The sequence below is a fragment of the Mustela lutreola genome, chromosome 15, assembly GCF_030435805.1.
Source record: "Mustela lutreola isolate mMusLut2 chromosome 15, mMusLut2.pri, whole genome shotgun sequence".
NCBI classification, from domain to species: Eukaryota; Metazoa; Chordata; class Mammalia; order Carnivora; family Mustelidae; genus Mustela; species Mustela lutreola.
The window spans coordinates 52,426,781-52,442,357 of NC_081304.1; the positions used below are offsets into that span (position 1 = coordinate 52,426,781).

The following is a 15,577-nucleotide window of genomic DNA, read 5'->3' on the forward strand; positions in this document are numbered from 1 at the left end:
GGAAGCGGTGAACTAGAAAGCTGCAAACAAAGGATGGCATGACAGGGTCCCCAGAACTCTGCCTGCCAGTCCTTCTTTTCCTGGCATCCCTGTCCCTTCCAGGCAGGGACAAAGAGGGAAGGGGTGGAGGCCTGCCACCTTCCTCCTCTGCATGTGATTTTGTCAGTTCACGGAATGACATACCCTTGCTTCTGTGGGTGACTCATGGGTAAGGGTGACCGGGTCCAATTCCAGAAAAGATCTGTGTTTTATGATTCCTACCCTGGATTTCATCCTTATTTTATTTTTTTCTGGGCCTTCATGATGATGGATTTGACTATTCAGTGCCTTGTAGGCTGCAAACAGCAAATGAGGTCTGACACCCCTCTGGGTGGGGAAGGAGGTCGGAGAGAGATGAGGGTTGGGGACGGGCCACCCGCACACCTTCTGGGGGGCCATGCCTCAAGCGGTGAGGGTTCCTGGGTTTGGGGAGGGAGGTCTGGTTCTCTTTCTTCCTCCTGCAGCAGGAAATACCTTCATAGATATAAGATGGAGAGGAAGGGGGCAGTCTGTGTTTACACCTGTTCTCAGGTGGGTGGCCCCCCAAATCCCATCAGTTTCCCACCCTTCCACCTAAATCCCATTGTTTTCACCTCAAGCTTGCTACTGGCCGCCTCTCTGTGGATAACTTCATCTTTCTGTTACTGTTCCTGGAAGCTGTTTGGTAGGATTGTGTGGGAAGGAAGGGTGCAGGGCTGTGAGGCCGAACCACCAGGCCAGGCTAAGCTGACTTTTTGTAAGGCCCTCTTTTCTGTCCTACTTTCCCCGGGAGACTCCCTGAGCAAGGGTTATTAGTAGCAGGTCATAAGGCTTCCAGTTGGAGGCATGCTGCAGCCGGTTCCACACGTATGGTGTTCCCGAACTCTCTCCCCAGAGACACATTAGATGAAATAGAAATTGTCAATAGTTTGCCAGGTCAGCTCAAGACTGGGAGGTGGGCATCGTGGATGTGGAACTAAATAATCTCCAAGTGGTCAGAATGAACTCCAAGAGGAATAAAGGACAGAAGAAGAGGATCTAGTGATCATAGTGAATCCCAAGTTGGAATGGGTCAATGGGGTGGGGCAGTGATGGTTGAGCAGGGACAGACTCTGGGAAAACCCTGACAGAAATTCATCAGCTCTATCCTGCACTTTCCTACTGTTTCAGTTATAGGAAGAAAGTCTTGGTTAAGAAATTTAGAGGAATTACATACTATAGGTTAAACAAGTTAGAAGTTCCAAAAGGGCACAATGTGGGTCTTTTACATCTTCTCTCATGAGGCTTAACGATGAATAATTGCAAGTATCCTCGAGAGCTTGCAAGATATTTTCACGCACGATAATTTCCAACAGCTTCTCATGGTTGCAATGAATGAATTGTAGAATGAAACACAATTCTGCAAGTTCAAAGAGGTCAAATAATGAAGAGTCTACCTTAATAGCAGTTACACATTATCCGGCATGGACCATCAGACCTTCCATGGCTGTGTGCCCCTCACTTACCCTTTACCTTTTCTTTTCACTTAGCACACCTCTCCTTGGCTTATGGGACCTTTCTTTCTTGCTGATGAGGCCAGATGAGGTATAACGTGGCGTCAAGTGATGATAAGGTTTGAGCCCTGGCTCAACCTGATGCTACGGCCTCTGTGATCTTGACCACGTCACTCTCATTCTTTGTGCTGTAGTTTTGTGATCCATGCAGTGGAGATGGGGACAGAGCTCCTCCAGGACTACTGGGGCGTTAAGTGGGATTACGTGGGTGACAGAGTCTGGCAAAGTGTACTAGGGTGGGTCGATGGCATTCCGATGCACCGTAGGACGTTACACTTCCTACCCACTTGGGTCGTCGCCAACACAAATTGTTTTAAGCAAATGATACCTGCTGGGTTGGGAGGTGGGACAATTAAAAAAATCAAAATAGAGGCCAAAAAGGCTTCTTTCTTAAAACTGAGGCCATAGTCCAGGTGGGATCCCTGAACAAGATGACAGCTCCAACCAGCAGAGGTTTTCCTCAGGGGGGGAGTTAACAGCCGTCAGTGCAAGGAAGCTCTGTGATGGTGTTAGTGTGGCTTCTGTGACGTCTTCAAGCACACGGGCGTTGGCAGAGATGGACCTCTCTTCACTGGAGGCAGACCCCACGCATGTCTGTGTCTCAGTGGAAATTATGACCCGACATATCCTCAGAGGGAGATCCATTCATCCACTTGGAAAGGACTCAGCGATTTTGAGGTGAAGAGACACAGAGTTATTCAGGAATCTCCTCAGGGGTATGAGTCATCACATTTCTAAGCTCATTTTGCCAGGGGAAACTGAGGCACAGATCCTCAAAGTGATTTGTCTGAGGTTGGACAGTCAGTTACAGCAGAAGCAACACTCAAACACTCATTGGTTTGGAGTCCAAAACAAGGGGAATGTGCTGACTGCCCTGTAGCCATCAACCCAGGGCTTCTCCACCTGGGAAGAGCAGGTCCCAGGGCGGGGTGGGCTCTTTAGAAGGCAGCTAAAGTACCACACTGTTGGGAGAGCCAGAGGCCACTTCCTGCTGGCTGAGACTGAAGGATCCTGACTCACACCCTGGGTTTCAAGACAGAGGAAAGACTGAGTTTGCCCTGGGGATGCAGTAAGTGTAGACTCTGGGAGCAGCTGGGCAGTCTGGGCAGCCCGTGACCATTCCTGGGCTGCCACCTTACTCCCCCGTGGTCTTCCTGAGCTTAATCAAGGAGAGGCACCAACATGAAAGGGGCTCTAGCAGACAAAGGGCATTACCCGGATGGCCAGAATCCTGGACTTAGAGAACATGCTTTCTCCGTGAGCTGCAACAGCCTGACTTTGCAGGCTCATCCCTGCTTTCTTCCATTCCCTTATCTCTCTGGTGCCCAGCATCTGGCCGCAGTCCCATCCTGGCTGTCTCCTCTCCCTGCACCACCCACCTCACGCCAGCCCCAGCCTGCACCTCCCCTGCCCTCTCCCCACCTGGAGGGCTTGTTCTTCCATTTTCCCCCGGGCTCTGGAACCAGTTTGTGAGGTCAAGTCCCATCCCTGCTGCTGTGTGATTTGGGGGCAGGTTATTTAATCTCTCTGAGTTTTTTTTTTTTTTTTTTAATAGGAAAAATGGGGGTAATAATAGCACCAACCTCTTTGGGTCATCGGTTGGTGCTCAGTACTGCTAGATATTATTTACGTTTTCGTATGTTACCCTAATCTGGCTCTTCTCTGGGGGTCCTGCTCTGTGGGAGAGGAAAGGGAGGTGACTGGGTCAGTCTTCACCCACATCTCTAGATTGATGAGGAAGTGGGGACACATGTACCTCTCAGGGTGACCAGCCACTCTTTGGGCATAATGGGGGGTGGGGAGACTTGAACTTCTATGTCAGAGTTTGCTGTGTGTTCACCAAACCCCATTGCCTTCTCCTCCCTGGCATGAACTAGACTACATTTCCCAGCTCCCCTTGTGGTTAGCTGGAACCATGTGACTTCATTTGGACCAATGGAATGAGGACAGCTTTGCCGCCATAATGCTCCTCCTTCCGGATCTTTTCTTACCCCAGCCTCCACCCCACTGAGTAGTCTTCAAGACTCCCTTTCACTCCCCCTCCGCTGGTAGAAGAATGAAGAGAATCCCAGGGCCCCAGAAGAGGGAATATAGTAGCTCCAGCTGGTCTTAAGGGTTAACTTGCTTCAAGGTAACACACTTCTTGCTTGCTGACTTAAAGCCCTTGAAAGGTAAGAACTAACTAACTTTCTTTGAGGTTTGCAGACCACTGGCCTTGGAGAATGAAGGACCAGAATGTCCTCAAGCCACCAAGGGCAGCAAGTCTGTTTGAAGCCCCCTTAGCTTTCTGATTAGCCTAGCAATCTTTTACCTAAATGTTTTTCTTTTTTAAGGTCATACAAATGACTTTAGTGACCTCCCTTTATGTATCTGAAGAATTTGCTCTGCTTTGCAGGAAGAATAGAGTACTTTTGCACAAACTCCTGGGTGCCAAGGAACCAGACCTTCTCGCAACCCCCTTTCTGGGCACTGAGAAACTAGAACTTCTTGCACACCCTTGAGCACCGAGATAATTCTGTAGCTCGCATCATCGACTCTGCATGGACTCAAGAAATGTCATCACTGCCTTCCCTTAACTGATGAAAGCCCTTTAAAAAAATCTCTGAGCCAGGCAGAAGCCTTGGAGTTGGCCTTTGGACAAGAGTCTGCCTTCTCCCCAGGTGGCCAGCTACCTGAATCACACTCACATTCCTTCCAGTCAAAACTTGTCTCTAGAGTATTGGCCCTTTGAGCCATGGGGCAGATGAACTTGGGCTTCGGTGACAAGAAGAGGCCCGAGATGGAAGGATCCTGAATTCTCGGGTGAACCCAAGGAACAGAGCTCCCTTGACCATGCAATGGGGGACCATGACATGAGCAAGGACCAAACTTTGTGCCAAGCCAGTGAAATTGTGGGATATCTGTTATAATGTCAGACTTTACTAAGTCAACCTACATTCAAATTTATTGTTTAGAAATATTAACCTAAAAAGTTTTCTATCTTTTGGCGTATTTGCTTAATATATATAGTATATATATATATATATATATATATATATATATATATATATATTCATTCATTCTATCTTTTGGTGCACCTGCTTAATATATATAATATATTGGTACAGTATATCTTTCTATAATTTGATGCTCAACCTTTTTTTAAAGAATTATTTATTTATTTGACACAGAAAAAGAGAGAGAGAGATAGAGATCACAAGTAGGCAGAGAGGCAGGCAGAGAGAGAGGGGGAAGCAGGCTCCCCGATGAGCAGAGAGCCCGATGAGGGGCTTGATCCCAGGACCCTGAGATCATGACCTGAGCTGAAGGCAGAGGCTTAACCCACTGAGCCATCCAGTAAAGTCATTTGCTCAAACTTTTAAATGATAGCTGATCGAAAACATTTAAAAACCAGTGCTTTAGCCTATCAGGACTAGGTCTCTTTCTCATTTGGGGCCAGTGCCCACCAGACTGGATCCCTTTGCCCCTTCTGGCACCTTCCAGATCAAACTGTTGTGTTTTCTTTCCTTGTCCTGCGGTCTGTCATCCTGGAAGAGGTCAGTACTGAAAAAACAAAAACAAAAACAAAAACATAAACAAGAAACCCTGCAAAAAACCAAAACAACAAAAAACAAATTTGACATGGGCTTTATTTTGAAAAAGAGTTAGCAAAGAAGAAAAAGCAGTTCTGCACTAGGAATTAGAGGATGGGTGTTTTATTCCCTGTGTTATTCCCAATAGCTCACTTGGTCACAAAGATTAGGGCATGTCGTCTCTGGGTCTCTGAGCTCTTATTTGCAGAATGAGGTCGCCAGACTGGATAATTTTGGAAGCACATCTCGGCTCTCACATTTGATGGGCATTGTACTCTGTTGTTTTATGTGGGCGTGTGCTTAATTTTGGAGTAAGCTTTAAAGGATGGCTTTGGAAATATTGTGATTGTATCTTTACGCCTGTCCCTTCCTGCTCACCCAGAGGGAAGGAGCTCTGCTGCTTTCTGGGGATTTACGTGTGGATGGCACTTCCAGGATGGGTTTGGAGACTGCTTGTTTTTGACTGTTGAGACGAACCCACAGGCTCCGTGGAATGACTCTTTTCCAGTTCCTGGTTCCTGTAAAGGAAATCCTAGCGTTTCTGAAGACCCCAACGCCCAAATAATTTGTTCCAAGGAAATGTTCTAAATTACAGATGTTTTTTCTCAGTGCTTTCCAATTGTCTCCGGGGCCAGAGCACTCCTCGCCCAGGGTGTGGAGCATGTGGTCATGTGGTGGTTGAGAGGAGAGCCAAGGCAAGAGCAGCTGTCCCCAGGTTTAGGTTTTTAACTGTTGGGCATGGCCAGGGCCTCAAGGGCAAGTATTCCCTCTCTTGAACCTTCTTCTCCACACCCCACAGGAAAGAAATCCACACCTTCCTTCTACATTTCCACCAAGCTCGGGGGCTTAGGGGAACTCCCATTTTCAATCTTTGTCCCTAGCTTTGCAAGCAAGAGAGCTCCGTGTGTTGTAACCATTATACTAGTGTTCCTGGCATCGTTAAGTTCTGGAAATGGAGGTTCCATTGTACCTGAACATAGACAACACAACCTTTCTGAGTCAGTGTACACTCAATCACGTCAGGAATTTTTTGGGTTTCTTTCTTTCTTTCTGAAGTTCAAATCTATGGTTTTCCCACCTCCTTTGTCTTTCTGGAAAGGAGTCTGAGTGCCGTCATCCATTATCTAACATGGGCAGGGGGGTGGTGGGGAAAGGCGTCAGTCCTAGGGATGTTGAAATCTGCACGGGTACCCACTGACGTCCTATCTTCATCCCTATCCAGTTGCAAGTCATGCAGTACCTTGACCTGTGCCTGTTTTTGACAAAAAAAGATTTTGTCACTAAAGATGAAGAAACCAAGACGTCGAGGCATCGTCGAGGTGTCCTGGCCCTCACACCTCGGGCTGCTGGTCCTCAGTCCCCTGTCTGCTCCCGTGGAGGCATATGGCTGCTTCCCTGACCCCTGGGGTTTATAGGACTCTATGAGGAGCTCAGCTGTCTGGACACCCCATGCAGGAGTGATAACTCAACCCTCCTGGCGGCCACTCTCCCATTGGGGAATGGAAGTACTCTCACCGAAGGGGAGACTAGAAACTCTCTTTGGTATGGAGGAGAGAGGTGAGAGAGAAGATGGCCCCCTGCCCTCTTCCACAATATTAACTCCACAGCATGGGGTGGTGGGGAGTAAGAGAGCCCCCAGATGGGTTTGGAAATCCCACAGGAGAGAGCCCCCTTCCTGTGCTGGCCATCTGGGACCAAGGCAGGCAGCAAGCCCGCTTCTAAATCCTATTTGCTCCAAGGGGGATGTAGCTTTTGCCCTGAAAATCCATCCTCGATCAAGTTTTAACTTAAACACTCCTTTCCAATCCTCAAGAAAGGAGTTCTTTCCGAGCGCCTGTGATTTGCAGGGTGGACAAGGAGAATCTCGAACTCGGGCTCATCTCCTCACGAGAAAAGCTTAAAAGATGAACTTTCAGTGACCACAAGTTGACCATATGCACAGTTTTTGTGATTTACTTCAACACTGAGTCATGATGGAGGAGACCTGTTGGCCTAGTCTGCCAATCAAGTAGGATGGTGTGCGGACGTCCAATTCCTCATCATATGGACACCAAGATCCTTTGAGAACACTATGAATCAAAAATAATCCTTAACCACGTATCTCCTTCCAAAGCATGGATTTTCAAGAAAAGACAGAAAAAAAGTCTTTACAGTCTTTATGGCCCTTCCTTCCCCTCCCTTTTTCTCTCTTTCTGTCCCTATAGCTGACTCATATTCTGCACATTAGTGGTTTACACCAGAGTTTCTCAACTTCAGCCCTACTGACATTCTGGGCCAGATAATTCTTTGTTGTGGGGGACTGTCTTTGCTTTGTGAGGTGTCGGACAGCATCTTTGGCGTCTACACACAGACACTCGTAGCACCCCCCCACTTCCAGCCATAACAACCAAAAATATTTGTAGATATTTCCAAATGTTCCCTTGATGTGTGTGTGTGTGTGTGTGTGTGTGTGTGTGTGAGGGAGGGAGGGGGGAAAACTGGCCCTAGTTGAGAACTACTGGTTTAGACAAATTACAAGTGAAAATGTCAGTTGCTCCTATGCACTGATAGTACGGTGTCCAGCAGTATCATCTGATAAAGGAATTTACTAATATATTAAAATAAGAGTGTGCAATTTCATTCTAAGCCCAACATCTGTCATTATCCATAAGTCCTTCCCCACCCCCACCGGGATCCTGGAAATAGGGTGAACTGTTTTTGCTGCTCAAGTATAATTTAGAACGATGCCTCGACGTCTTGGTTTCTTCTTCATCTTTAGTGACAAAATCTTTTTTTTTTTTTCCCTTTGGAAAATATGATTTTGCACGTGCTTTACAAAATTCAGTTGATTGATCTGTGAGTGATTTAATAGTTTCTTAACTGAGACTTCCCCTAGAGATTTGGGTGGATCTGTCAGTGTTCCAGTGAAATTCGATTTTAAGACACAAATTGCCATAATTCCTGTTCATGGGTTTCTTTTTCTGGCAACGTATAGGAGATGAATGAATTTGCAGATTTCCTAGTCACAGTCCTACTCCGTTCTCAGTCCGTATTCCCACGGAGGCTGTGCTTGCTGTTAGTGATTATGATGTTCTTTCCTGATGTCGTCTGTGTTTCCATCACGCCATTCTGACTATGCTCTATGTCACTCCTTCCATCATCATTTTTATTCCTTTATGCCACAGTGAATTTCTTTTAAACACTTGATCTGTTTTTGTGCCTTGGGGCTATGGTGTGAGACAGTAGGGACAACAACAACAATGAACAAAGAGACACACACCTTATAAGAAGTAACCTGTGGGGGGGTGGTAGGTTGGGGTACCAGGTGGTGGGTATTAGAGAGGGCATGGATTACATGGAGCACTGGGTGTGGTGAAAAAATAATGAATACTGCTATGCTGAAAATAAATAAAAAATACATAAATAAAACTATGAAAGGCTCAAAAAAAAAGTAACCTGCAAATAGGGGTGCCTGAGTGGCTCGGTGGTTAAGCTTCTGCCTTCTGTTCAGCATGATCTCAGGGTCCTGGGATCGAGCCCCACATCGGGCTCTCTGCTCGGCAGGGATCTGCTTCCCCCTCTCTCTCTGCTTGTCTCTCTGCCTTACTTGTGATCTCTCTCTGTGTCAAATAAATAATTTATTTAGTCTTAAAAGTCTTTAAAAAAAAAAGAAAAAGAAAAAAACCTGCAAATAACGAGAAGACGTTAGGCGAGCTGAACCACACCTTATCAAATGAAAATTAGCCAAGATGAAGAACCTAAGGCAGTCTGTGTAACTTATACACAGACTTTGGGTTTAGCCACTTGGGTTGTAACGACGAGTAGGAACATACCCTTCATTCTACCTTTTAAATGTGTGGGAGGTAGTGAATGATCAGTTCCATTACATTTTCCCCGGATAGCACCAGTAGCTTGACTGTCTTCTGGTTCCTAGAGGCTGGCCTGCAGGGGGATCTCTGGTTTTCAATGCCCATTTTAGGAAATGCTGAGCGAGTGTAAAGTTACCAGGTACGAGAATGGTAGAGCTCAGGAGAGACAGTGCCTTATCTTTGTTACTTTAGATGCTGTGAGTTCCTTCTCCAGGCTAGACAGCAAGCTGTCTGCAGACAGGGGCTGGTCTTCTGATTCCTATGGATCTCTCCACTGTCTCCAGTGCAGGGCTCTGGCCTGACCCGTACAAAACTCTTGGCATGAGAGGGCGAGGCTGCATATTGCTGCAGCTTCCGCTCTGGATGCCTGTGTGACCAGAGGATCCCTTTCAGCAGAGGGTGAAGCCCGGCGTTGAAATGCAGACAGACAGGTCCACAATGCCCAAGCCCTGTGGGGTCTGAGCTGCACAAATCCATTCTTTTGACAAAGACTGGTGCTCTCAGGCAGACAGCTCAGCAGTGGAAGCTGGCCCCCAGCATTGTCTGTGGCAGCCACCCAGCGGCAGTCCCCGGACCCCATGCCCTGCTCTCTGGTGTCTGGGAGGGCACAGGCTGTCCACCCCAGTCAGCTGCTGTCCTTCTTCCAGCTGATTGGCTTCTAAGCCAGAACCAGGCTTGGGTGGGGGTGGTCTGCTCCCTCCCAGAGAGGGCTTCCCTTCATCCCCTCTGTGGTCTGATCACATTGCCACACCCATTTCTCTCTTGGAAGTTGAGAGTCCATTTGTCGGGGGCTCCAACATTGTTGGACCCCCAAGATGACCCCTACAGAGGGGGCAGGATCATGCCTGATGGTTTCCCATCTTTACCACAGGTGAATCTGAGGACACAGGTGTGTGAAAAGTTGAGGTTAGGTTCATTTAAGAACAGTTTTGTATTCTGGAATGGGATGTTTGAAACATCTTTCAGAAGGGTGTATAGAGCATTGGTTAGGAGGATGGTTTAGTAGTGGTTCTGGGAGGAGGAGCTGTTGGGACATCTGGGTGGCGTTGTTATTGCTGTTATTGTTCTTTTTTGATGCTGCCATTTATTGCGGGCTTACAGTTGTCAGACACGGTGGGGTGCCTGGGTGGCTCCGTTGGTTAAGTGTCTGACATGGGATTTCGGCTCAGGTCATGATCTCAGGGTTGTGAGACTGAGCCCCGCTTTGGGCTCCACACTCAGTGCAGAGCCTGCTTGGGATTCTCTCCCCCTCTCCCTCTGCCCCTTCCCCAGTTTTTCTCTAAATTAAATAAATAAATAAAATCTCAGGAAAACCCAATTAAACAATTGCCAGACATGGCATGTATGGTCTCCGTTATTCCCCATCATCCTTCTGTCATCCCCATTTGACAGCTGAGGAAACTGAGACTCAGGGGGTTGGCTTGCCCAGTGTCGTGCGCTGTTAACTGGAGACGCCAGACAACACTCCTGGCTTTTGAAATTTTGGTAAGACTCTGAAGTCATGGTCTTGCAAGATCAAGGGTGGAAAACCAAGGGTGGCTTCACTGGCTTCCAACGACTGTTCTGCTCTAACACATGTTTCTGGATGTCAAAATCTCCAAAAGTCCCTTCGGTGAGGCCACATCCTAAGAAACATGTGAACTGAGATCTCTCTGTGCCTCTTCCCTTCCCTAGTCTTCCTGGGGCTTCCTCCGTCCCCCGGAGGCAACCAGTGTCTTTGTGTACTTTACTGTTGGGTCTGCTTTCATCAGAAATCTCCTTGGATCATTTGCTTACACTAAAGAATATGGGAATGATAACAGCTTAAAGTATTTCTTTTCCAAATGATGATGGAACAGCAGGCATCAGCCAGCAAATCCTCGCAGAAGTATAAAGGTCCTAATATCATTCCAGTCCTCAAAGTCTGTTTCCCCCAAACTGTTCCATCTCACTCCTCTCCCCCAATTAGGCATATGAGGAAATCAAGGTTCAGAGAGTGGCCTTGACCCTGACGATCAGTAGTTTGTAGGCCTGGACCAGAATTCAGGACTCTGGATCCTCCGTTGGGAAATCACATGGAGGAATGAGTAACTTGAAGCCTCACCCACCCTGGAATGTTCAGATTCCGGGCACAGGGTGATACGAGGGGCTCGGAACATTCCAGAGGAAACGAATGCAAGATGAGCAGAGAGACAAAGACCCGCTAACACCAGGCTCACGCAGTCCATGGTGAGGGTGGCTGGAAACATCCCAGGGGTGGTGGCCGCCCAGGTCAAAGGACACCAACAGGAAATGCTGACTCCCAGGGCCCCTGGGCTGGGAGGAAGTGTTGGCTCAGCCTCCAGGCTGTGGGGCTGTGAGGTCTCTAGGCTTTGAGAGTCAGCCCAAGGTGACTCAGACTTCCTGAGAAGCCTCTTATCTCAGCCAGCACAGACATCTGTGCTTTCCCTCGCTGGAGATGTCACCCATCCAGAGCCACTCCCTCCCCCCAACCAGATCAATGGCCCTTCACTGCTCTATAGGGAGGGTCTTATGAAAGGCTCCATGACAAATGCTCTGTGATTGTCTCTCTAGGATTTCTGTCTGTTGCCATTCCCTGTCCTCCTCCTTCTGCCCAGAGGCTCCTGAAAGTCCAGGAAGAATCGACTCATTGTTCCCATGAGCTTTTTGACTACAGGAGAAGCAGAGACATCATTCTAGCAACGATTTTTTCCAAACTAAATCGGGACAAGATGCCTGGATGGAGAGAGTGTCCTGGTTGGTGGCACATGAAGACCACATGCTTTAAGTTGACCTTATGAATGGGTTTTCTGGGTAGGGTTTGAACACAGGGATGCCATGTAGGGTGGGTGTGAGTCACAGTCAAGCTCTCTCCAACCTGATCACCAATGGGATACCCAGCTAGAAGATGCACATGTCCTCAAAGACCATCTTGAAGGGGCTAGAAAGGGGGGTGACAAACTTGTCGCTCTTCTTGCTGATGGTGGTGGAGACCATGGAGCTTTACTACATGAGGCACTACTATATGGTAATTAGACGGTTTTAAAGTTCTCAGCAAATACATACCCTGATGGCCATTCCTTTTAATTTGATCTTTAGTCTTAGAGCTGGTAAGGATCTCCGAGACCCTTTCATTTTGGAACTGAAGAAATAGAGTCTCAGAAGAGTTAAAAGATTGACACAAACCCTTACAATATTAGAAATGTTCAGACATAAACAGAAGCTTCCTGACTCCCAGTTCAGTGACATGATCCTAGCCAGACCAGGTTAATTCCAGAATCCAGATCCTCTGATTTAAAAATAACCCTCTTATCCAAATGGACAACAGGCACAGGAAATGCAAATCATCAGGGAAATGCAAATCAAAACCACCACGAGAGATTACCTCATACCTCTAAGGATGGCTATTATCAAAAAAGAACAAGAGACGAGTGTTGGCGAGGATGTGGGGAAAAAAGATTCCTTGTGCACTGTAGGTTGGAATGTAAGCTGGTACAGCCACTATGGAAACCAGTGTGCAGGTTCCTCAAAAAGTAAAAAATGAAACTACCATAGGATCCAGCAATCCCATAGGTATATCCCACAGGGTATATACCTGAAGGAAATAAACACTAACTCAGAAAGAGATCTGCATGCCCATGTTCATTGCAGCGTTGTTTACAATAACGAAGATATGGAAACAGCCTAAGTGTCCATCAATGGATGAATGGATAAAGAAGTTGTGATATATATATATATATATATATATATATATATATGTATATATATATATTTATCTCCATACACACACACACATATTTCTGTTATATGGAATATTATTCAGCCTGGAAAAAGAATGGACTATTATTCAGCCAGGAAAAGAAAGGAATCCTGCCACTTGTGACAACACTATAGGACATTTAGGACATGATGCTAAGTGAAATAAGGCAGACATAGATAAATACTGAATGATCTCCTATGTGGAATCCGAAAAAAAAAAAAAATGAACTAATGAATACAGATTGGCAGCTGCCAGAGGCTGGCGGGTAGGGAATTGGAGAAGGGGCTAAAGGGGGTCAAGGGTACAAAGTTCCCGTTATATAATAATTAAGTCCTGGGGCTGTCATGACAGTATGGTGACTATAGCTACCAATAGTGTATTGTATATTCAAAAGCTGCTAAGAGAGTAGATCTTAAAAGTCCTCATCAAAAGAAAAAAGATTTATAACTATGTGAGGTGATGGGTGTTACCAAGGTTTGTTGTGATCATTCCACAACGTAATGTTTAATCATTATGTTGTACACCTAAAATGAATACAATGTTATGCATCAATTATATCTCAATAAAACTAGGCCCAACCCCCAGGCTTTTTAAAGAAATTCCAAAGACAAAGAACGACAAAAGCTAAGAAAAAGATCTTTGGGACACTCACCTCTGAGTTACCAGAAACCAGGAGGGAGGGTTAAAGGGTGGACATGCAGTGTTCCAGCTTGCTTCCTGCAGCTCTGTTCACCCCGAGGGAGGTCTACCTGCCTCTAGAAACCCAGTTCTAGGAGTGCAGACACTCCCAGAGCCCAGTGTCATCCTGGGTCCTTGGGAATCCCAGGTGGGGGAGGTGGCACTGCTGCCCTCCAGGAGCTCACGGTCTTGGTGTTGGAGATGGACACTTGAACAGTTGCTTGGAGCTCAAGCAAGGACTATGACATGAGCTTTCATCGTCTAAACAAAATTCTATTGAAACACAGGGCAGTGAGACTTTAACTTAGAGCAGGTATAGGGGGAGACTTCATAGGTAGGGCGTTGTGCCACTGGGTTCTGAAGCAGCAGTAGGGTCTCTGCTGCTAGAGATGGGTTGAGGATTCCAACAGCGTCATCTGGAGAGAGCATGGGATGCTTTCAGGGTTGCCACGAGTCCTGTTTGACTAGGGCGGTGTTCCTAATACTTGTTCCAGAGAACTGAGTCCTTAGAGACGAGCCACCGGAAAAGGGGCTGGTAGGTCATCTGTGTCATGGAATCTTGCTACTCTATGGCCTCGTTAGAGTTCTATGTTCAGAAGGATATTGAAGGTCCTTAGCTAAACAACACAAAATCAAACAAGCCACAACCTGCTTAACCATTTTTAAGCACAGGAAACATTCTCTTTTTTTCAGAAAACATTTGTTTTCATTTTGGGGAACCAGAGCCACAAAGGACTCATTCTGGCTTAGGGCAAAGAGGAGATGGGGAGTTTAGCATTTAGAAGAGCCAGGATCTGCTAAGGACTTTAGGATTTCATCCTGTGAGCAGTAGAAAGCAGTGGCAGGATTTTTTTTTTTCCTTATTAAGGATTTTTTGTTTCCTTATTCCACCCCCCACCTTCCCAACCCCCTGCCCTGACTATGTAAGTAATGCTTATCTATTGTAGAAAACTTGCAGGGAGAAAAACACCCCAGAAAAGAAATCTGAAGGCAGCACACAGAGATCATCATTTCTTCACGGCAGATATATTGGCTTATTGACTGCCTTCTGGATACTAGGCTCTGTTTTAAGTCCCGTGCATTCAGCCGTGAACAAAACCAATGCTAATCCTTATCCTCATGGAAACTCACTTTCCAGCTGGGACACAGGCAGTAAAAAAATGGGTAAGGACATAGGGGGCTCGATGATAAGGAAAGTGAACAAAAAGGAAGCAAGATCAATGGTAAAGGGAGTGGAGTGGAGTTCCCTGCCACCATAGGAAGGTGCCAAGGAGGGCTCTGGTGGCAAGCTGACAAGGTGATGTCTGAATGGGGACTTGTGTGGGGTGGGGCGGTAAAATATGCAGATGAGCGGAGGAAGAAGGGGTAGCAGGTGCAAAGAACTGATGTGTGCATATACGAGGAACAGCAAGAAGGCTGGGGCAGGAGGTTCAAGGGCAGGGTGAGAGGTGTAGAGATCAGAAAGTAGACCGTTGGGCTGGATCGGGGGGCCTTGAACAACTACGCTTCTGTCTGCATGAGATAGGCAGCCGTGGCAGGGTTTCTAAATGGTCATGGAAGCTATAATTTATGTCCCATGCAATCACCCATTTAAAATTTACCATTCAATGGTTTTTAGTGCATTCAGAGTTATGCAACCATCACCACTATGTGATTTCTGAAACCCCTTCCCTGTTAGTAATCACTGCCCATTCCTCCCTCCCTCCAAACCTCGGCAACCAGCAGTCCACTTTCTGTCCTTGTGGATTTGTCTATTCTGGCCACATTGTACCCAAGGGATATAGAATATGGGATCTGTGGTGATGGGCTTTCTTTCACTTGCACTGTGGTTCAAGGTTCCGTGTGATAGCACATATCCACACTTGGGTCTTTTTTATTTCTGAAAAATCTTCCATTGCATCAATACGCCACATTTTGTTTATCCGTTTGTCCAATGATGGTTATCTTGGTTGTTCTCCATGGCAGTGTTTTTGAGCAGAGGAGTAAGGACCTGGCTTCACTGGGACTACCTTCGTCACCGTGTGGAGAACAAGCTGGAGGTGGGCAGGAGTGGGACCTGGGAGGTTGGCTGGGGGCAGCTGAAATGCCGATGATGGTTTTGGACCTGGGTATAACAGAAGAGGTAGTAAAGGGTGGTGGTTGAAGAACCCCTGGGCTACATCCAGGTTC

The 15,577-nt window shown here is 46.8% G+C and overlaps 1 protein-coding gene across 1 annotated transcript in view; it reads left to right on the plus strand.

The window, feature by feature from the left end:
- The first annotated feature begins 3,434 nt into the window (after positions 1–3,434).
- Positions 3,435–15,577, plus strand: part of CDRT4 (CMT1A duplicated region transcript 4) — a 61,094-nt gene continuing 48,951 nt past the window's right edge. Inside the window, exon 1 of the mRNA XM_059148835.1 lies at positions 3,435–3,742. The gene's annotated coding sequence lies outside the window, so the exon portion shown is untranslated. The remainder of the gene's footprint in view (positions 3,743–15,577) is intronic.